This window comes from Lissotriton helveticus, chromosome 5_1, assembly GCF_964261635.1.
Source record: "Lissotriton helveticus chromosome 5_1, aLisHel1.1, whole genome shotgun sequence".
NCBI classification, from domain to species: Eukaryota; Metazoa; Chordata; class Amphibia; order Caudata; family Salamandridae; genus Lissotriton; species Lissotriton helveticus.
Window position 1 is genome coordinate 1,100,253,017 of NC_136065.1, and position 22,162 is coordinate 1,100,275,178.

Genomic DNA, 22,162 nt, shown 5'->3' on the forward strand with positions numbered 1-22,162 from the left:
GCAGGCCCTGACATCGGTTTCGTAAACAAGGACCAGTGGTTACTTTTTAACAGAGGAGACGCATAGCAGCTGGAAATGCAAAAACACTATGTTCGCCGTGTAGCCTGAGTAAAGGCAACACAATATGGCGGCTATCACAAAATGGCGGCTAGATACGGAACGAAGTCGAAAACCACGGAACCTCAGAGTAAAATATAACAATATGTTTTTAGACAAGCTCTGACAACTTTTGGACCCAGTGCTACTCTACCTGCTGCACCATTCAAATCATGGCGCTGGTGTCTGCAAAGTAACTGCAGTTGTTGGTGCCTGTTTAGGAATAACATATAGCAATATTAAGTGTTTAGTGGGGTCCCTGGAGCTTTTGGCCCTGGTGCCATTGCACCTGCTGCACTATTGAAATCATGACCATAGTGCTTGCTAGAAAAGTGCATTTATGAGTGCCTGTTTAGTTTTAAAATATAGCAATATTAGGTGTTCAGAGGAGTTCTGACAACTTTTGAGCCTGGCGCCATTACACCTTCTGCAACATTCAAATAATGACCCTGTTGTCTGCAAGATAACTGCACTTGTGACTACATGTGTAGCAGTAAAATGTATAAATATTTGGTGTTTAGTGGAGTTGTGACAAGTTTTGGCCCTGGTGCCAATGCACCTGCTGCACCATTCAAATCATGACCCTAGTGCCTGAAATATAACTGCACTTGTGACTCCCTGTTTAGTAGTACAATATAGCACTTTTAGTTGTTCAGTGGGGTGTCTAGATCTTTTGGTCCTGGTGTCACTTTACCTGCTGCACCATTGAAATCATAACCCTGTTGTCTGCAAGGTAACTGCACTTGTGACTGCCTGTTTAGCTTCAGATTTTAGGAGTAATCTGGGTTTGGTAGGGTCCCTAGAGGTTTTGGCCCCAGTGCCACTGCACTTTCTGCACCATTCAAATCCAGGCCCTTTTAAATTCTAGGTAACGACACTTGTGGCTGCCATGTTTGTAGTAACATATAGCACAGCTCTTGTATATTCACTTTATTTTTAACGTTCAATGTTTGTTACAACATTTATAATTTGATCATATTGACGAAAAAGATCAAGCTGAAAAAGATCAATCAGATAATGTCTACAAAGTGCAAAGAAAGGTACTGAGGCATCAATAGGAGATTCCACAATTGTTCTAAGTCTAAAGCATTTGCTTTACACAACTAAGTAGTACAAAGCAAGCATTCCAGCATACTGTTAGAGGCTGTCTGCCTCTTCTGTGGGAAGAGATCTTATATTGACAGTGAATGGGGCTTAAATAGTGTGAACAGCTTTAGTAGAAGTATCAAAATGCATGCAGCCAGGAGAAGTTAACAACAAAAAAAGGTTTCACACAAAAATGAATGAATACAGTAATTCGGCAGTGGGAACTGATGAGAGTCCCTTATTAATATATATTCAAATACAAGAGATTTCACAAGCCTTGCGCAGGCGAACCCTAAAAGTAAATGTAGCTAAAACAATAAACATTGATGTGCAAACACACAAGAAACATGAAAAGAAATATGTGGAAATGTGAAAAGAAAGGTAGCAAATTAAACATAATTTCCAGGATACATGCTTCTGAGTGAGTAATTGCATGCTTTCAATTAGCCCTTTACTTTTTAGTTCTGAAAATGAAGTGGGGTAAGGGTGGGTGCCGGATTGTACAGAAGAGTGTCTGAAGCCCGACTGATACGAGGGCTCGAAATGCACATCTTCCTCGTGTAGATACAATGGGTCCTGGGAAGCCCGGGCCTACTATGGTCCTATACTGAGGCTTTTTGTTGGGGAAAAGCTCTACAATGACATGAGCTGGAAGGCTGCCCGGCAGTATGGCAGCTCCAAACAAGCTTGACCGTTTATGTAGCCAGGGCTAATATAGCTTTTCTTGCTCCTGTCTAAAGGTGATTTGGGCAGCTCTAGCCTTCTAATGACATTGTGTGATCGCATTGTGTATGTAGGGGAGAGCTGTACTTCTGAACAATAACGTTTTTTCTCCAGGGAACTCTACCAGTACGCATGAGATCCATTTTGTGTGTCCCAAAACTGAAATCGGCTTGCTTTATTGACACTGTGTTTCGTGAGATAGAAGCTAAACACCTTTGATCATAAGAAAAAAAAACATTTCCTGTGGCCAGTAGCATTTTATTATTAATAGTAATTTTATTATGTTCTCTCTCCTCCTTTGGTGTGAAACTATCAATATAAATCTAAGAAGTAAACCAGAATGGTTCTTAAAGAAAGCTCCCTATGGCCTTGTGCCAGTATTGGAGACATGTAACGGTGACATCATTTATGAGTCTCAATCACATGTGACTATCTAGATGAAGCATATCCGGGCAAGAAGCTGACCCCTATAGATCCATTACAGAAAGCAAAACAGAAGATGCTTCTGGAGCATTTTTCCAAGGTACGTCTGGCTATACACACCCTGTGGCTCTGTTTTGACATAAGATATATTAAAATATAATTAATTTGCATAGCTATTCGTAACACTGAAAATCTGGCATGGACACAGCACTTCTGACCCTAAGTTGGACACCCATTTATGAGACATTAGCTGCCAAACGTGGCCACACTGGCCGACAAAGTAGTGACAGGAGAGCATCCAGAGCATCCCTCGGGGAGATGTCATGTGTTGGAAAGTGAAAACTAGGTAATGCACATATTAACATTCCATACATCATTGACCAATAAGTATTATTACTTTTAAGAAGGAAAAGTACATTAATGCACATAAAGCTGAACTCTTTACTCTATGTCTGATGTGTCCGCTACCTCAGAGGCAGAAGAAAGCCTGGAAGGAGATTGGGCTGAAGATAGGAGTCTCAGTGGGTCAGCACCGTTTGAAGAAGAGGAGAATAGTGTGTTGACTTTTGGAGACTCCAGCGATGCACGAAAATTAGAGTGGACCTTGTTGGAGAGAGCGATGAGTGGTGATGGCTCTCCCTCTCTGGATCTTACTATTCTCCCCCAATCCGTTGGGTTGAATGATAGTAAAGGGGTGTCAGAACCTAACATGGCAGGTTTTTGTAACAATATTACCCTTACTACTATCTACCAGGCCATTATGGCGCATAGAGAAGAGACTAAGGCTGAAAGTCTTCGGGTTCAAGGCGCAGTTAGGAAACTACAGAACACGGCCCAGTCGTGTACTGAGCTCTCAGTAGGAGTGGGGGAAGCTGAAGGCAGAATCTCGGCTATAGAAGATGACTCGGTTCTGCAGAAAGCTGATCTTTCTACCCTCCAATCGACTCGAGATGATATCAATTGGAAACTCTGATATGGAAAACAGAGCTCGCAGGAACAATCTACGTATACTAGGCATTCCGGAGGAACTTGAGGGGAAAGACATTCATCAGTTCGTCATTGATCTCTGTACCGAGGCTTTCCCGGAACTGACTCAGTGAAAGTGGGATATTGAGCTGCAAAGAGTTCACTGATTTCCGTTTCAGCTACGGGGTGGTAACAGTGGGGCTTTGGCTAAACCTAGGGCTATCATGATCTGCTTGAATAATTTTTTGCTGCGTGAAAAGCTATATGATCTAGCTCGCCCAAACCGCAAAAGGAAGGCAAAGGGCTGCGATTTCTTCGTTCGTCCTGACTATTGTCAGGCTACGGTGCAGCAAAGGTGGCATCTGCGTCAGCTTATTCCGCAGTTCCAGGCGAAGGGGTCGCAAGCCTTTCTGCTTAATCCCGCTAAGCTGAAGATCATTTATAAGGAGAAAACATCTTTTTTCACTTCAGAGATACTAGCAAAGGAATATCTGGGAACATTGTAGTGAGGACTTGATTTTCTAGGGCCTATAGATCTTCTAAAGCTTTTTTCTTCACATTCCTTTTTTTCTTCTGTTCTTCTTTACTGTCTAAGTGGAGGACTGGGGGTGGGCGGGGTTGGGCACTTAATCCTCTCTCCATCACCAATCGGGACTGTTCAGTCCCGTTGCTCCAGTTAGGTGGGTTTGGGGGATGTAGGGAGGGGATTGGGAGTGCAGTGGGAAGATGGGGCATGGGGGTGGAGGGGCAAGGAGTTGCAAGCAGGGGTCATATAAATCAAGTAAAATCTGGTTGAATAAATTTGCTTCAGCTTTGATGTGTTTTTTCGCTTTTATGGCTATAAATATTGTTGTATATCAGGGTCTGGGGGAAGATTTGGGTGGTTTGCTTTTGATATTTTGATAAAATTCTTGTTTTTCTATGATGGGTAAGCTCACTATTTGCTCTTGGAATATCTGTGGCTTAAATAATAGGAAAAAAAGAAGCATTATGGCCCAGATCCTTAAAACAATGAGAATAGAACTGCTCTATGTACAGGAAACCCACATAGCCTGGAACAATAGGGCATGGTTAAAAGATTTAGGATTAGAAATTGTTTGCTGTACTAGACAAGGCACGACCACTAGAGGGGTTGCTATTTAAAAACATATGGATGGGGGAATGCAACCGGGTTAAGGTGGATCTATATGGTTGGTGGGCGATTGCCGAATTAAGGATAGAGGGATTGGCCATTACGATCTGTTCATTGTATGGGTCTAATTCTGATGATCCTGCTCTTTTGAATGACCTTAGTATTGAGTTGGCTAATTGGCCATCTGCATTAATTCTTTGCGGGGACTTTAACATCTATCTGCCGGGAGATGTAGACATCCGGGGTAATTATAGATATAAGGGCAAAAAGAGTAAAGTCTTTAAAGCCACCAATGGCTTATTAATTGATTTTGGTCTGGTAGATGTTGGGTGGCTGAGAGGACAAGGTGCTCCCGGAAGTACTTATTTTTCTACCCCCCATCATAAGCATGTCTGACTAGATTATTTATTTGTGACCACGGCAATGTCTACGAATGCTAGGTTTGAGATATACCCCAAAATTATTTCGGACCACAATCCAATTACGTTGGAATTAGAAATAGGAGATTGGTAGAAGAGTGCATGAAAACCTTGGACATTTGAGCGACAGCTTTTATTTGATCCGGGTTATTGTGAGCGGATGAATAAATGGATAGCAGACTTTTTCCAATTCCATTCTGGTTCTGCTTCAGTGGTGATGGTGTGGGCAGAAGGAGGCCGCTAACAGGATTAATTCTATTCAGGATGAACAGGGGGTACTGCATGAGAATCCGGCAAAAGTGCTTGAGATTTTTCGCAAATTCTATACTCAGCTCTATACGGGTGATGACCACATGCCGGCAGCAGGGAAATTAGTAGATTTCTGGGGGGAGAGAGAATTTTCTAAAGTCTCCTGTCAACAAAAAGAAGAGATGGATGCTAACATTACGTATGAAGAACTTGAGGCAGCACTAACATCGCTCGCTGACGGAAAGGCAGTGGGACGAGATGAGATACTCCTTGAATTTTTTAGAACTTTTTTCCAGTTTTGAAAGAACAAATGTTGGAAATGTTCTTATGTTCACAAAGTGGCTCCTCCCCGATGTCTTGGCGGAATTCCACCATTTTGGTCTTTTAAAAAAAGGGTAAATCTCCTCTTTCACCCTCCTCTTACAGACCAATTTCACTAATTAATGCCGATAATAAAATCTATTCTAAAATCTTGGCCGGGCGTCTATCTAGAATTATCTCAACTTTACTATCAAAATTCCAGCATGGGTTTATCCCTGGGCGCGATACTGCTGATCATGTCCGGCGCTTGATAGCAATGATGGATTGGGCATAAGCCACAGATAATATGATCGAAATCACCCTGTTGGATGCCGAGAAGGCATTCGACAGGGTGGCCTGGCCATATCTGTGGGAAGTGCTCCATATGAAGGGGTTTGGTCCGGTTATGGCGCAAGCCTTACATTCTTTATATCATCTCTCCACCGCTTGTATTCGTTTAAATGGCAGAGAATCGGGCCCGGTTTCAGTCAGCCGGGGTACGCGACAAGGTTGTCCGTGTTAGCCTTTATTGTTTGCTCTTTATATTTATTTATTTTTGGCCAAATTAAATTATTCTGATGATATCAAACCAGTTAGGATTCATGATATAGAATATAGAGCTATGGCCTATGCGGATGACATCGTTGTTGTCACTACAGATTTAGTTTCCACACTGCCAACAATTGAAGAACTGGCTTTAGAGTTCGGGCTCTTTTCCGGGTATAAGCTCAATCATACAAAAACACAGATCTTATGTATTGGTGGTACCCCTCCAGAGGGCATATCCACTGTTGTAGAACTTACTTATTTAGGGGTTAAGCTTTCCTCATCAATCAATAAGATTCCAGAGCTGAATATGAATCCGGTAATAAACAAGGTGAATTCTATGTTACAACGAATAGATCATCTTCACTTATCATTGCATGGTAGATTTAATGTTTTAAAAATGCTTGTGTTACCCAAATTTCTTTATTTTTTCAGAACTATTCCGCTCGAATTTCCAGCACCTTGCTTCAAAAAACTTGAAAACACTTGCTCTAGATTCCTCTGGGGATATAAAAGGCATAGAAGGGCATATAAGAAGATGGCTTTGCCTAGATCTGATGAGAGCTGGGGTATTCCATATTTTTTGTTTTATTATTGGTCGGCTGTCCTACAGTTTATTTCCCCTATGAAAGTCGGGGATAGAGCTATTATTTTGCCTTGTCATTCCCCCTCAATTTATGAGTTTGGGTTGGGGGGAGGAACTAACTCTTGTCTGGTCAAAGTTTTGGAACCAAGCTATTATAAAAAAACTAAATTTTAAATTTTAAAAGCCGCATTTTTGGTTTGGAAACATGTGAAGCGACACATAGGCCTTATGAATTTGAATGCTTACACCCCCTTAGAAACTGTCGGGGCTCTCCCTCTTATCTTTAGAGACCAAACTGTATATCGGTGGCATCAGAAGGGAATCCGTCGCTTAGGAGATATTTGTCCTCAAGGTATTTTACCAGCTTTTGCAGATCTCCAAACTCAATTTTGTTTGCCAAGACAGGACTTTTTAAAATACCTGCAAGTCCGAAGCGTTTTGAATATGCTAGGACCGGACTTAGATGCCCAAATTGGAAATTTCCCCTTGATAGATCTTTTGGAGAAACAAACTCCTATTGGGTTATTGTATTCCAATTTGATAAAGCTATTTCCATCAGATCTAGAGCAATGCCAAGAGAAGTGGGCAAGCAAGCTAAATATAGAAGGGATAGAGTTAACTAATTCTATACTATTAGCAAACCAAGTTTTATTGACAGGGAGGATGCGGGCACAGCACTATATGTCTGTTTATGATATGTATTATACTCCTGGTAACATTTCAAAATGGGGTACTGGCGCTGGAACCAAATGTAGCAGATGTGGGGCCTTTGCTGCAGAGGCGCTTAATATGTTTTTTTCGTGCCCTAAATTGTTGGATTTCATTACGGCTATTGAACATTTTCTGGCATTGTTAATTCGCATACCAATTTGTATTACTGGGGAGATAATGCTGACAGGAGTTCAGATAGAACCTGTTTTATCTACATCCAAATCAACAATTGCTTTTGTATTTATTTGTACGGCAATTCTACAAGCCTGTATCACGAAGGAATGGATTTCTTCCGACTCTCCCACATTTCTTTCTTGGCGGGCAAGACTGCTGGCGATGTACAATTTGGAAACTGCCATTTATAAGACTAAGGGGAGTAGGAAGAGTCTTTTTGGGGCAAGGTTGTGGGCCCCTGTGACAGAATGGATTCAAGCCACATGATTCCTGTGGTTTTTTTGGTTTTTTTTTCTCTCTTCTCTTGTTGTTGTCAGATATACACAAATTTTTTTCTGACCCCATGTAAATGTGCTTTATCTATTTTTCTTCTTTTTATGTATTTGTAATGCTTGTTTACTCCTTGCATAAAAATTGCAACAAAAAAAAAAAGCCAAACTCTTCATATTAAATTGGGACTAAATAAAGAAGGAAAGAAAGTTAGCATACAAAATGATAAACACAATAACATTGCGAATAACAATTTATAGCCCGTCCTAAAGAGGGCTTGCAGATAACCAAGATACAAAGCACCTACTCTAAAGATGTATCACAGGTAAGAACTAGCACAATAAATCTAGTCACTTGACATTATCTGATAGGTATAAATGATGTGCCTGCAGGCCTTAACATTGAAAACCACAATATCCCTAAGTAGGCCCATTTTATCAAAACAAACTCTTCGCAATCAACAGTCAGTTCTACAAACTTTGCCAAGATAATCCCAATTAATAAGCCCCCCTGTCTTTAACAATGCTTTCAAAATTGTTAAATTAAGGGCTCCTGGCTCCTCCATTTCCTTTTGCAGTTGTTTGATTTAATCCAGAAGGCCACAGGAGTGCTCAACAATCTACATGCCTGTCTGGTAGGCTCTCTGCATCCTCTGCTTGCTCCGTACTCACTCCTAAGCTGTGTCCTGTGGCCTCAACATCTGGCACATAGACGTTTTCCCCAGGCCTCCTCCTCCCTCTTGATCTGAGCCCTGTCATGGGCTGTAGCTGTTGAGTCGGCCACGATGGTTAAACTGCTCTAGTGCAAAGCAACCAGGACAGCAGGCGAGAGTGTGTGCAAGTGTGGAGAGACCCAGGCAAGCCAACAAGCACCATAAACACACAAGGCATCGAGTTAAAAGAACCATCTGCACCATTATCACCCACTAGGGAGTTTACAAATGCCTCTCAGTCAAAAAAATATTGGAGGCTTTAAAGGTGGGCAGGCGCAATTGGATATTTGAAGCTAACGGCAATGCATGAAAAAAAAAGAAAGATACTAAGGCAAACAAGGAAATTAAGACAGGATTTCAAGGTGCTTCCAAAAGAAAACGCAAGTGGTTAGAAACCCAAAATCAATTTCAGGAGTATTTGTTAAAAACCTCCCAAAGGGGGCTCAAGTCCATGCCATTCCAAATTGGTAATGAATCCCAGGAGGGCTGGTTTCCCACTCCTCCAGGTAAAGCCGGAGACTTAGCCTTGCAAGCATTGAAATGCATGAAACACATGAAAAGTCATCCATGCTTTCTCCTATGCACATTGTTTCATCGGACCCCTCTATCTCCCCAAACAACGTCTCCCAGCTAATTAATTGTAAACCAACTCCAAGCAAGAGCCTGGAACCTTATTATCCACCCATTAGTTCCTATGCCTTTAGAAACTATGTGCCTGTTTGTCCCCAAAACCCAGCCAAAGCAAGGGAGAAACCCAAGGAGACAAAATATGACCTTATTCATCCATACAATCTAAGGCCGAGGAACATCTCGGCATCGGTGGAAAAGCTGGAGTATGGCACAGTACCTCAACACTATTTACCAGCTGGGGACTAAAAGATCAGAATCAACACAGCCCAGAAAAGGACAGCAGGGGTCCAGACAATGCAGAACCAGCAGGAAGGTCACTATGGTACGGGCTTGGGGATTGGGTAATCAATGTAATAAATGTAGCCTCCTGTGACACAGGGCAAGTGGGAGGTTTGTTAAAGCACAGTGAGGTTTGTGATGATGAGCTGTGTAATAAGGGGCAAAAAGAGGCCCCAGGCAGAAAGAAGAGTCAGATGGCACACTCACCAGTACTCATAATTCCAACACTGACAAGGATATAAAGGAAGACTCTTGGTTATCCATCTTACCCATGGCCCATGCCGCAGTGGAAGCCCTTTACTTTCACTCCTAAAAAGCAATTCAGGTGGATCTACTAAACATGCTGGCATTGTATGTCACTGGAATTGATGCTAAACCAGAAACACTACTACACCCTTCATTTGCGTCAACAAGGCTGGTCAATGTTGATCCAAAGGACTTCTCATGCTCTCCTCTTGTAGACAAATTAGCACAGTACTGAGCATTCTGCAATCCATAAGGATAAGGAACAGATGAAAGTGAGGGCAGAGTCTCTGATGGCTAACTTTCTGTTCCTTCAGAAGAGGATTGATGTAATTTGCTCCTCCTCAACCTTGAGGTTAGGAGGACAGAGCTACCCCCACCATAGATTATGGTTGCAAAGCACATTGCAATTGTAAATCAGAATGGCTCGATTCTTCCTTATGCCTACCACCCCTCCTGTTGCATAAGCCATTAGCCAGGGCTCTCCAGCTATCTCTGCCCAGGGCTTTTCTTTCAATCTGACTCCAGGTTTAACCCATCTCCTTGCTGTCAGCCTCAAGGCCTCAGTGCCAGCATTTCTTTGCCTTCCTCTTTTCCCTTGAAGGTTCAAGTTGAGGGCTTGGAAGGTGGTGTTTGATACAGGTTTGCGGAGGGAGTGACCTACCCAGCACCAGCGTCTTTTCATGATTTCTTCAGGAGCAGGGATTTGGAAAGTCTGCTGCCATAGGTCATTATTGGTGATGGTGTTTGGCTATCCGATCTGGAGTATTTTCCTCTGGTGTTGATGAAGGTCTGGACTTTGTTTGTGGCGGTCACTGTTGTCCTCTGAGTTTCTGCTCCATACAAAAGGACCGATTTTACGTTGGTGTTAACAAGCCTGATCTTGGTTTGGAGCATTAGGTCCCATGAGCTCCAGATCTTCTTTAACTGAATAAAGGTAGCCTCTGCTTTGCTGATTCTTGCCTTGACCTCGGTGTCTGTGCTGCCCTGCTTGTCTGTGACACTGCCCACATAGGTGAATGCCTCAGCCTCTTCCAGTGCATCGCCTGCAAGAGTGACAGTATTGCTAGCCGTGTTAGCATTCCGGATCTTTGTTTTTCCTATGGATGGTAAGGCCAAGCTGTGCTGATGTTGCTGCCACTTTGCCGGTGTTCTCTTGCATCTGCAGATGGGTATGGAACAGTAGGGCCAGGTCATATGCAAAGTCCAGGTAATCGAGCTGCATCCAATGAGTCCACTGGATTCCATTCTTTTCTTTGCATTCGATGTATTCATGAGCCAGTCTATGCCCAACAGGAAGAGAAACAGAGAGAGCAAACAACCCTGGCAGATTTTGGTCCTCACTACAAAGGCTTCCATGAGTTGTCCTCCATAAACTATCTTGCAGGCCTTTACCTCGTTAAAGTTCCCGATGATTCTTATGAGTTTATTTGGCATCCCGTATTGGTAGAGGAGTTCCCGAAAGGTCTCTCTGTCCATGCTGTTGAATGCCATCTCATTGTAACTGTAGTTGACATAGAGGGGGGAGTTCCATTTCATCGACTGCTCAATGATGATTTGCAGTGTTGCAATTGGTTGTGTGCAATATCTATCTTACTGGAAGCCAGCTTGCTGCTCTCGTAATTGATTGTCGACTTGTTCCTTCATTCTGTTCAGGATGACTCTGTTGAACACTTTTCCTGAGGTTGATAGAAAATGTATCCCTCTGTAGTTTGTGCAAGGGCTCAAGTAGCTAAGCTTTAACACTTACAGGCAGCTCAACTGACTAACCTGAATGTCTTTCCGGCTCACATCAGGATGAGTTGGACTTGTAAGGTAAAAATATGTAAGACAGCTTTTGTTAAATTCTGCCACAAGCTGAGAGCAGCACAGGAAGACTCACTAGACCAAAGACTCTTGATTGAATTACTATAAACAAGGGCCCTAACAGTGAGAGCATTGAGTCGTAACAAATAAACGATTTGTGGGAACTCCTAATCTCATTTCAAGCCTTTAGGAAACATGTTAACAAAATCACACATGAGCTTTTACTATTGGAGGAAAAAAATAACTTCTCAAAGCGTGCTCACTCATGAATGACCATTCAGTTCTATAAGCCTTTAGCACATAAAGAAGACCTAAGCTCCACTTATCCACTACACAAAAAATGGAAATAATGCATCTGCGCTTGGGCAATTCCCCAACTTCAGACCTCTGTTCGAAATGGCTTGTTAAAGGAATCAGTAAATCCAGTAAGACTGCACTCAAGTTCTTGAAACAATTACGCACATAATGTGTATTTTCCCAGCTTATTAGCAGAGCTAAGACAATTTTTACGGCAATCCTGTAATATACTGGGAGGGCGGACCTATTGACAAGAGGTTATAGCCTGTTTTAATGGGGGCAATATAAGACAAAATCTGCAGAAAAACAAATTTGTAAGACAGGTCATAAAAAATTGCAACAAACCCAACTAAAGGTTTTTCAATGCCCCGCTTGTTTATTGTCGTCGTCCTTACTTTTATGTTAATACTTTCCGATGAGCTCCTTAAGAAATCTTTTAGAAGCACCTCAGGTTTTATGAGTAAATTTTTTGTCGTATTGGTCGCATGATAATACCTACTGACTTGAATTTTAAGACGTTCTTTGACAGTAATCAACCTTTTACTGTGTTCCTTTTTGTACATGCAATGGGTTTTATTAACCATAAGAGCAATTTAAGACAAAATTTTCAGATGATTGAATCTTTGTGACAAGTCGTAAACAAACGACATTAAAAAAAGCGACATTAACTTTAAGGCCCTGTGTGCATTGCTGTCGATTTTATTTTAATGTCGAAATTTTTTGATGAGTTCTGAAACTGCCCTTTACAAATGCGCATTGTTTCATCAGTAAATCTGTAGTTGGAACTGGCTGCATGAAAATACCTCCTGTTAAATGTGTATTTTACATGGTTTTAAGACAATAGTTTGGATCTTTTAATTGTAATATTTTAGCTTTCTCTATATTGGTTTGATTTCTGCTCTTTGTATTGTTGATGATTTTAATCAATCAAATAATAACACATTATTTGGGTTTGGAATCGTTTGCCTATAACATCACAAGGAACTGTAATAATAAAGAAAAGCATAACAATTAAACAGGAAAAAAATATTTTTGCAGTGAGCTGTGGTCCACTTTAACAGCATATTGAAAAATGGTTGATCTGCTTGAAATATACATATTTGCTAAAATTATGAAGAAGAGTTTTTAATTATACCATGAATTATATTTCCTTCAAATCACATAATGCCAAAATATATGGATCATATAGAAATGACCCAGGACACGAAACATCTAGAAGATACAAGTTCCCAAATAAGAATTTGAAATATTTATTTTTGCTGTGTGCAGGATGCAAAAAATAAAGAATAAATTGAATGTTAAGCAAACAAAATGGATTTTTTCCAGTGCTATTGATGACAAAGCATTAACACAATGTCTCTATATGCGAGTATTTGTTATTCTATTTTTTTACTATTGTTATATATGCAGGATGCCTTTGATATAAGATTTAATTTCCGCTTCACATCGTGTTAGCTGTGACACTTTCCTGTATACCTTTCAGATGCTAAATAAGGAACATTTACAGGTGCAACTTTGTCATCTATATTCAAAGTATCCAGCTCTTTCCTCCAAGATAGTCCAGCACTTTTACTTTATGACACCATTAGTTGACATTAAAAATAATCTCAGAGGGCTTAGTTCACTCACACAGATTCGAGTAAACCACGAAATGCACATGTACAAATAAAAATCATAAACGCTTTCTTATTCACTTCTTGAAGAATCCCTAGGTGTCTCAAGATGTAGCCCATGCAGGGTTTCATAAGTATAGAATAAGAATGGTATACATCGGAGATGCTCCATAAATTTGAAATTTGCTCAAGAGCAAATTGTTATGAAGCACACAAAAAGCCAAAGGAAGGCCGAAGGCGCGCCAAAGGAAAGCCCGTCTGCGCCCGTCCGCGCCAGGACGGGCCTGAGGGCATGCCACGCTGACCATCTCGTCAGATATTCGCCCCAAGCACTTAGAGACTTCCAGAACACCGCCACATTACCATCTCTCACGGCTAGGGAGCGTATCTCTTCTGCCGGTCTCACGCGCCCCGATCAATCTCTTCTAGGCAGTGATCTTTCTTCAGTCATGCTGTCTAGGAACACCACGTCCATTAGGGTGTCCTATTTGAACACTCGTTCGCTTGTGAAACACTCTGAGGACATCTTTATTCTATTATCTAGTTCTAATCCTGATATGCTTCTACTTACAGAAACGTGGCTCACATCAGAATCTCTGCCAGATATTTTGGCGGCCCTCCCCCCCGACTATTACATCCTCCATGCCGACCGTCCTGGCGATCGGCCCGGGGGCGGGGTAGCAGCCATTATATCTAAACGTCTGAATCCCATTTCTTCCTACTCTCTCCCCCTTCCGGAGGTGGAGAATCTACTCATTAATGTGCAAACGGACACCGGCCCTTTCACTTTTCTCCTCTTATATCGGCCTCCACATTCTATGCCGTTTTTCCCCACCACCTTGAGCGAACAATTGTCCTCCCTTCTTACACTGCACTCCTGTTTTGCTATTTTCGGCGACCTAAATTACTGGTTTGGTGATGCAAATGCCGGCCCCCATGCCACCGAGCTTTTCGAGACGCTAAAAAATCTGAACCTCGCTCAACATGTCTCTCAATCCACTCATATTAAGGGACATATTTTGGATCAGATTTGGACCTGCAACTTGTCGCTGTCCCCACCAGACATACTTCCGTGCGCCTGGTCTGATCACCATCTGGTGGACACTACCATCACAATTGCTGGTCAAATTCCTGCCCCCCTGATGGCTGGTGGCCTCTCCCGAAAATGGAGCTCATATGACTCCCTGGGCTTCCTCACTACCCTGGCAGACTCTTGCCCAGTTGCTCATGATTCCAACGACATCGATGGATTAGAACTAGACATTGCCTCCTGGCTAGAGTCGGCCAGTGACCTGTTTGCCCCCCTAGTCAAATTCCCCTGCACTAGACACCGGAACTCCCATAGGTGGTTTTCCGACGACCTCAAAGCTCGGAAACTGAAAACGCGTCAGCTAGAACGTATCTGGAGACGTTACTACTCGGACTCAGCCAAACAGCCCTATTTGGCCGCACGTAAGGATCTTAAAGCGGCCATCCGGTCAGCCAAAATGAAACACTTTTCCAACAGGATCTCCTCGGCAGACGATAAATCTAAGGAAGTGTTCAGAGTCATGAATGAGCTAACTACAGACAACAGAACCCTCCCAGCTAAGACCCCCACTCAGGAAGCCTGTGATACCTTTAATTCCTTTTTTCAAGAAAAAATTTCAATAATTAAAAAATCTATTCCCCCACTCCCCCAGCCGCTATCACTGGACAATTCCTGTAATAACCCTTTGACCTTCACTACCTTCCCTGCCCTAGATAACACCTCATTGGCGGAACTAGCCAATCGCGTGAAATCTGGCTCTCCAAATGACTACTGTCCACCATCTGTACTGCGGAGCATATGTCTCAACTTACCAGATTGTATCTTACATTTAATCAACAGATCTCTTAGTAGTGGCATCTGTCCTACCTCCTTCAAGGAGGCCATTCTGGTACCTCTTTTAAAAAAACCTGGCGCTGACATGGTGGAGCCGTCGATTATCGCCCCATTTCCCTTCTCCCTTACTTTTCTAAACTTATGGAGGCCCATGTCACCCGATGCCTGTCAAGCTTTATAGAATCTTCCTGCTATCTTGAGCCGACCCAGGCGGGCTTTAGACCTGCCCACTCAACAGAGGTCGTCATCTTGGCAATTCTTGACACACTCAGGAGTAACGCGGACGCGGGAATCCCCCAGGCCCTCGTCCTACTGGATCTTTCTGCCGCATTCGACACGCTGGACCATAACATCCTTCTCCACCGTGTCGGGCAGGCAGGCATCCAGGGCGTTGCACTTGAGTGGATCAAATCCTCCCTAACGGGAAGAACACAGGCGGTCCGCCTGGGTCCCTACACTGCCAAAAAAATCCCCACGTCCTGTGGTGTTCCCCAAGGTTCGTCCCTCTCCCCGCTCCTTTTTATTTTATATCTCCGGCCACTCATTCAGTCACTTTCGAAATGGGACATCGTCACGTATAATTACGCTGACGACTTACAAATTATTTTCTCCCTCAATTCACCACATGCCATCAAAACCTTTCATGGAGCCATGCTTCACATCCAACTCTGGATGAACCAGAACCAATTGAAGTTGAACCCCGGTAAAACCGAGCTCCTTCTTCCCGGACTTAGTCACATCTACTGGGGTCCGCAGTTCTGGCCTCCAGAGTTTGGCTACCCCCCCCTACTCCAGTAAAAACAGTGAAGAGCCTAGGTGTCATCATTGACACTGAGCTCTCTCTTAGGGCCCAAGTTGGAGCAGTGGTTTCCTCTTGTATGTACCAACTTCGGAGGATCCGCAAAGTTCGCCACCTTCTCCCCTCGGCAACACTCACCCAGATTGTTATGTCACTGGTACTCTCCCGTCTGGATTTTTCTAACGCCATCTATCACGGTCTCCCACTATTTCTGATACAGCGTCTCCAAGTTGTCCAGAATCAAGCAGCCCGCTTGATTCATGGAACCCCCAGATGGCAATCAGCTAAGCCTCTGCTCATTAGTCTGCATTGGCTTCCAGTCGATCGAAGGGCCGCCTTTAAGGTGGCATGCCTCACCTTCAAGGCACTTCATTGCTCTGGCCCTGTCTTCCTCAAATCTCTCATTCGTCCTCACTGTCCTATACGCAATCTCCGATCAGCTCACCGTGATTTGCTAGTCACCCCCAAGACTAAAACTAAGAGATTCGGCGGTCGTCGTCTCTCTTATCTAGCCCCTGTGCTTTGGAACCTCCTTTCCCTCCCAATTAAATCCGCTCCTTCCCTTCTGAATTTCAGAAAAATGTTAAAAACCCACCTTTACCCCATTCTTGGTTAGAATTTTGTCTCCTATGCTCCCCCTCCTCTGTTCTGTCTATCAGCGCCAGGAAGCTTCGGTGTCAGTGCGCTTTACAAGTCACATTTAACATAACATAACATAACATAGCTAAGGTTTGGGTACCAGGTGACATGGTCCCAAAATGTCATATTCAAAATACAGTCTGATAGAAATGTGTCCTTACCATCAAAATCAAACAGATTGCCCGGTTAAATCTCGTAGAAGTCTGCCTACACCCAAAGTTACAATGGTTTTGTTAACAGCATTTAGGACACAATGTAATAACATATAAAAAGGCCAGGTAGGTACTCTCTGCAGATGTGAGCACTGGTCTGTATGTTTACAAGCATAGGTTTAATTTTGGAAGCATTTGTGTTATGAGAGCAATAATTATCTTTATTGTTAATCATTTTGGGTATTTTCTTTGTGGATTGATGGCAAAGGGTGTAAGTCAACAACTGTATTGTTTTAATATTGTTCATCATGTTGCCACACTTAAAAATGAAAAATATATTCGATGTTCTCGATATCTGCTGGACTGTGGAGTGAAAGGGACTACGGGGCATATTACCAAGCAATAGTGATAATTATCGCTATTGCTTGGTTAGAGATATAATTTTACCGCTCAGGTGCGGCGATTTTTATCGCAGATAAACCTTGGTATTACCAAGGTTTATCGCAAATGCGATAAAAAACGGCCGCAATGCATGAATATCGCTGAAAAGTCAGCGATATTCATGCATTACCGAGCTAATGCTCATAGCCATGTTATCCACCTCCCATTGGATAACATGGCTAAGAACTGCTCAGGGCAGGTGTTAGCTTTTGGAGATATTCGCGCTTAGCGCGAATATCTCCAAAAGTTGGTAATAGGAGATAGCGATGTTAGCGACTGTTTCCAGTCGCTAACATCTTGGCATGCCCACTTTGCATATCATTAGTGATAAATATCACTGACATGCAAAGTTTGGCCCAAGATGGTCGCTATCTCCTACTAGCTGTCGCTAACTGGTGTTAGCGACAGCTAGTTAATAGGGAGATAATTTTATCTCCGCTTTATTGGCTTTTAAAGCCAAAAAAGCGGAGATAACCCCCCTTGATAATATGCCCCAACGTGCTTTAATCATTTAGCCATGTGTCTTTTACAGCATATCGCCTGTGTTCTGTGGCATGCTTCAAAATAACATGGCTCTTTTTGCTTGCAGCTATACCCACTCACATATAAGGTTTTCTCGGCAATAAAAAAGGGAGAGGAGGCATCTGGAATAAGGGCAGAGTTCACCTCAAAGGTCCTTGAGTTTGAGGAGGTAAGGCCTGCCTTTCCAAATGTGAAGAACAGTCTTAATGATGCCATGTCACAGATGCTGAATTTCTTTTCTTGTTCATTTTGTGGTGGGTGTCTTATTATTCGGACCCCATAGGGATATGTGAGTAAAAGGTGCAAATGTATATTGAGATCCACCTCAGGGAATTTAAAGAATACGTAGGGGAACTGAAAAAGCCTATTGTTGAAAATAGGACTTGGGATCTATGATTTACAAATGCTCCCTAAAGCTGTAGACTTAGTAAAAAGTACTGAAAGTGTAAAGGTAAAATATGCCTACAAACGATTTGTAGGGAAGGTAAGCTCTGTGATACTTTTATTTAGTTTTTATCTTTATTGAGTAGTTTGACACCGAAGATTGCAAACCAACTATTTAGCAATAGTAGAATGGGGCATGGGATTCCAGTCTTCTAGAAGTCACATATCCATGCAGGGCCGGCTTTAGGGCAGTGCGACCGGTGTGGCCGCACTGGGCACTGACCTGTGGAGGGGGCGCTGACCTGGGGGAAGTGGAGGTACTTTGTTTAGCCATACCTTATAATTGGAGAAATGAGGGCACTTTTGCCCGGTGGTGGTTAGAGAATCCGAGGAGGCAGTCATGGGTGTGGGGGGCGCCAAAAATGATTGTCGCACAGGACGCCGCTAGCGCTAAAGCCGGCCCTGTATCCATGGGGCTTTAGGCAAGCTATCCTTCTGATAGCCTTTGTACCTCGCACAGATCCGTTTTTCCCCCAACTGGAGCTGTGGACAGTTGGAGAATTGGAAGTGAGCTAGGAGCTGGAGTGTTACGTTGAGGAGCTCACACTGGTAAAAGACCTTCGAGACCGGCTTCCACCCTAGAACTTCAGAGGCCTCTCAAGATAATGTGATGCTCTTAAGGCTAGAGATGTGTGGCTCCACAGTAAGTGAGGCTGATCTTGTACTATAAGAATTGCGAAGCAATGGATACAGCCAAAAGTTAGCATTGGTAGCATACGTAACATCCTGTCAGGGGTGCTCTTCAGATTGCACAGGTGGCATCAGCTTCTCACAGTTTTAAGGGAAATCTTTAAAATGGGGACTATGAGTAGGGGGGGAGTAGTACATTTCCCTTTCCTGTATGGTTACTCCAGATTTGTTATTTGTTTTTGGGCCATAATGTTGCTGGTATTAGGACTCTGTGCACCGTGACACTACTATTCACTGCCATGGCCCTATAATGGTATTAGCAAAATTGGTGTCACCCAATGGGTCTCTTTACCTTTCTACAAGGTCATAGTAGATGGCGCAGAAATGCACCAATGGCATGAGCGTTTATATATCATAAGTGAGCTGCAGTATATATTTACACCAAAAACACATTTTACACATTTATATGACTGCAAGGATGTCCAGGGCAGCACTGAAGTGAGTCGGAAGGGTTACAGATGTGCTCACTTGAAGGGAGAGCTGCTAACACCTGCCGGTGTATCAATGCTTCCCACAGAATCGTAGATAGGGAAACGGCTGGAAACTTTGGAAGATGGGACAGTGGTATCCGAGAACCACTAGACTGCTAATCTTCATTGAAAGGAACTTCCTAATGTGGGGTTCCACTTTCGGGTCAAAATAAAAAGAGCATATTTAACTGCACCGCACTCTCTGTTCTTGTTTTCTCCATTTCTGATTCCCCTTTCAGGCTAGACTTTGCCTGTGTGCTTATGACTTTTCTCTATTGTCTGTTTGTGTTCCATCTTCCTACTACTGTGTGAAGAACACGCTGCTCTTTGTGTCTGGGAGATAAGTGCTTGTATGCTGGTCAACATCTGCCTTGGAGCAGGATAGAAGATACACTCTGAGCTTTACAATGTATAAGCATAAGATGCTTGCATATACACTAACTTTCTGGTATGTACTATTCTTACTCTGAATCCAGTCCATCAGAGTCAGACAGGATACAAGCCTAACCATAACACCAGAACAATGCATCTCTTACCAACACCATTCTCCAGCTGCAAGTGCTCACTTCTAGAGAGACATGGGTAAAGTTGAGATTCTTAGCGAATCAACCTGTCTAGCAAAAGCTTGACAGTTTTCCAGGCCCTTTTAACAGATATGGAGCCTGCTTAGAAAATGGTTCAGGCCATTTATAAGATTTAGCATGAACTTGTAACAGCAAGTAAAGAGAAGCAGTTCCAGCTAAATTCTACTATAATATGTATTGGTCACCTCCTCCAACTTCGAAGAGTTCCACAGTAGTCACAGACTCCAAACCAATTCTGTAAATCATACTTAGTGGTGGCCCCTTCAGTCTCCACAGGGTTTGGGACTCCCTCATTCCTATGAGCACCCTCACAAAAATACCCCAGAAACCCTTTACAGTTTCAATCGTTTCTGGCCTAGTGGCATTTGCATTTTTATCAAGACCTATCTATTTTTCTAGGACTGTAGCTAAGGTCACCTTTATTTTGTTGTAACTCACAAAAGACACTAATGCATGGATGACTCCTTTGATTAGTTCAAAGAGCCCGGCTTTCAACTTATGGCCTGTTTATGCTACAATATAAGGCAGCATTTGGCAAACAGCAAGCTTGTAGTCAAGCCATTCTGGACTCTTTATGTTAAAACAAGGAAATGAAGACCTCATGCCCTATACCAGTGTCAATAGCTTGTGATTGAGGCTGTGTAGGCTGATGAAACAGCACCTTCTGTATTTTATCAAGGGCTCAAAGAGGAATTAAAGGATAATCGCTCTTTAGTGGAGAACCTCCAAACTGTGACCACAACACTGACAGACTTGATATTACAGACTGATGCGCAAATGATGCAAGCAAAAGAAGAGAGGGTGTACTTGCTACCTGTGGCACACTCCCATTCTGACAGATGCAAAAGAGGAATTGAAAGGTGAAGAACCAATGCAACTTATGCAACAGTGTCATCATCTGTTGAGAAACAATTCTGCTTTTCCCAGGTAGGCAGACCTAGGGTGAGCGTTTGTGATATAAACCACCTGTCTCACCATGATCTCATGTTTTCCTCCATGTACCCTAACCACTCCAAGGGTCCAGTTACTCTCCATTCTCTCCTAGATTCTGGTGCCTCTGGTTGATACATGAACTGTGCCTTAAGTACAACAGGCTATTTCAGTTGGTTTAAAGAAGTACCAAATGACTTTAAAGGAACTGTAGGTATATCTGTCACATCGGTGCTAGTACGTAAAGACACTAAACCCATGCTGGTGAGTACCTTTTGTGGACTCGTAGAAACACTTCATATCAAACTAATCAACTCTCCTGCATTCCTATAGCACTTGTAGCCTCTTGGCTGAGGCATCATAATGACGTCATCTGGCTCCTCCTACTTCCTACATTGGGCATATAATAAGGTTAACCTCTACATTTCTCTCTATCTTATTATTATTTTTGTTTAAAGTTTTATATAGCGCAAACTAGACCCGAGACATCGGGTATCAGAGCGCTTTACATGAGCACCAGTTTCGTTACAGATGGACACATTCATTTTTGTTAGGCACAGGGAGATTAGGTGATTTGCCCAGTATCACAGGATGTTGAGCGTGGTTGCCGAGACTTGAACATGGTTCCCCAGCGTCGAGGTTGACTGCTCTAGCCGTAAGGCTACATCCTCTTAGGGTAATTGACAAAATTCACACCCTGATTATTAGGCCTCTTTAAGATCATTGGTGACTAGTGAGAGGGGTTACTGAGGAGCTCATTTAAAGGGAGGTCAACTAAAACCTGCCATTTTATCACCACTTCCCACGGGAATGTTAGAAATAACCCGTGCAGACAGGAAAAGTTCAGTAGCAGTTGAGAAAAAGTAGATTGAGAACTAAAGCAAAGAGGGATATTTCTAATCTGGGACTCTACTTCCAGGTCATTTTCTCTCAAATTATTAATCCGATTTCTAATAGAGAAACAGGACAAACCCTTGTTCCTCACCATGTAGAGTGAGTAGCAACAATCAAAATACGCTCTATGAGGTCTACACAAAGAGAATCCAGATGTACCACTGGAAAACGAGACCCTCTAGATCCAGGAATGGAATTTTAGTTGGTTTATATATGTGGTGGCAAGAATGGGGCTGACCCTGTGAATTATCAAGGGAATCTGCTACCTCAAGACTAATGCTTAGAGGTGAACACAAATGTTAGGCATAGACCATTTCACCTTTAGGTGTTAGGGGTCCTCTTATACTTACTGCCGTGGTTAAATCCTTGAAAGTTCTTGATGAGGAACTCTCACTTAAATCACAAATTAAATCTGGTTTTCCAACATATTTGCAGAAAAGATCCTCCTGGCTGTTTTGTGTACTGTCTCACT

The 22,162-nt window shown here is 42.7% G+C and overlaps 1 pseudogene; it reads left to right on the plus strand.

Annotated features, from left to right (window-relative positions):
* LOC144752595 (glutathione S-transferase omega-1-like) overlaps positions 1-22,162 on the plus strand; it is a 149,691-nt pseudogene that overhangs the window by 73,360 nt on the left and 54,169 nt on the right.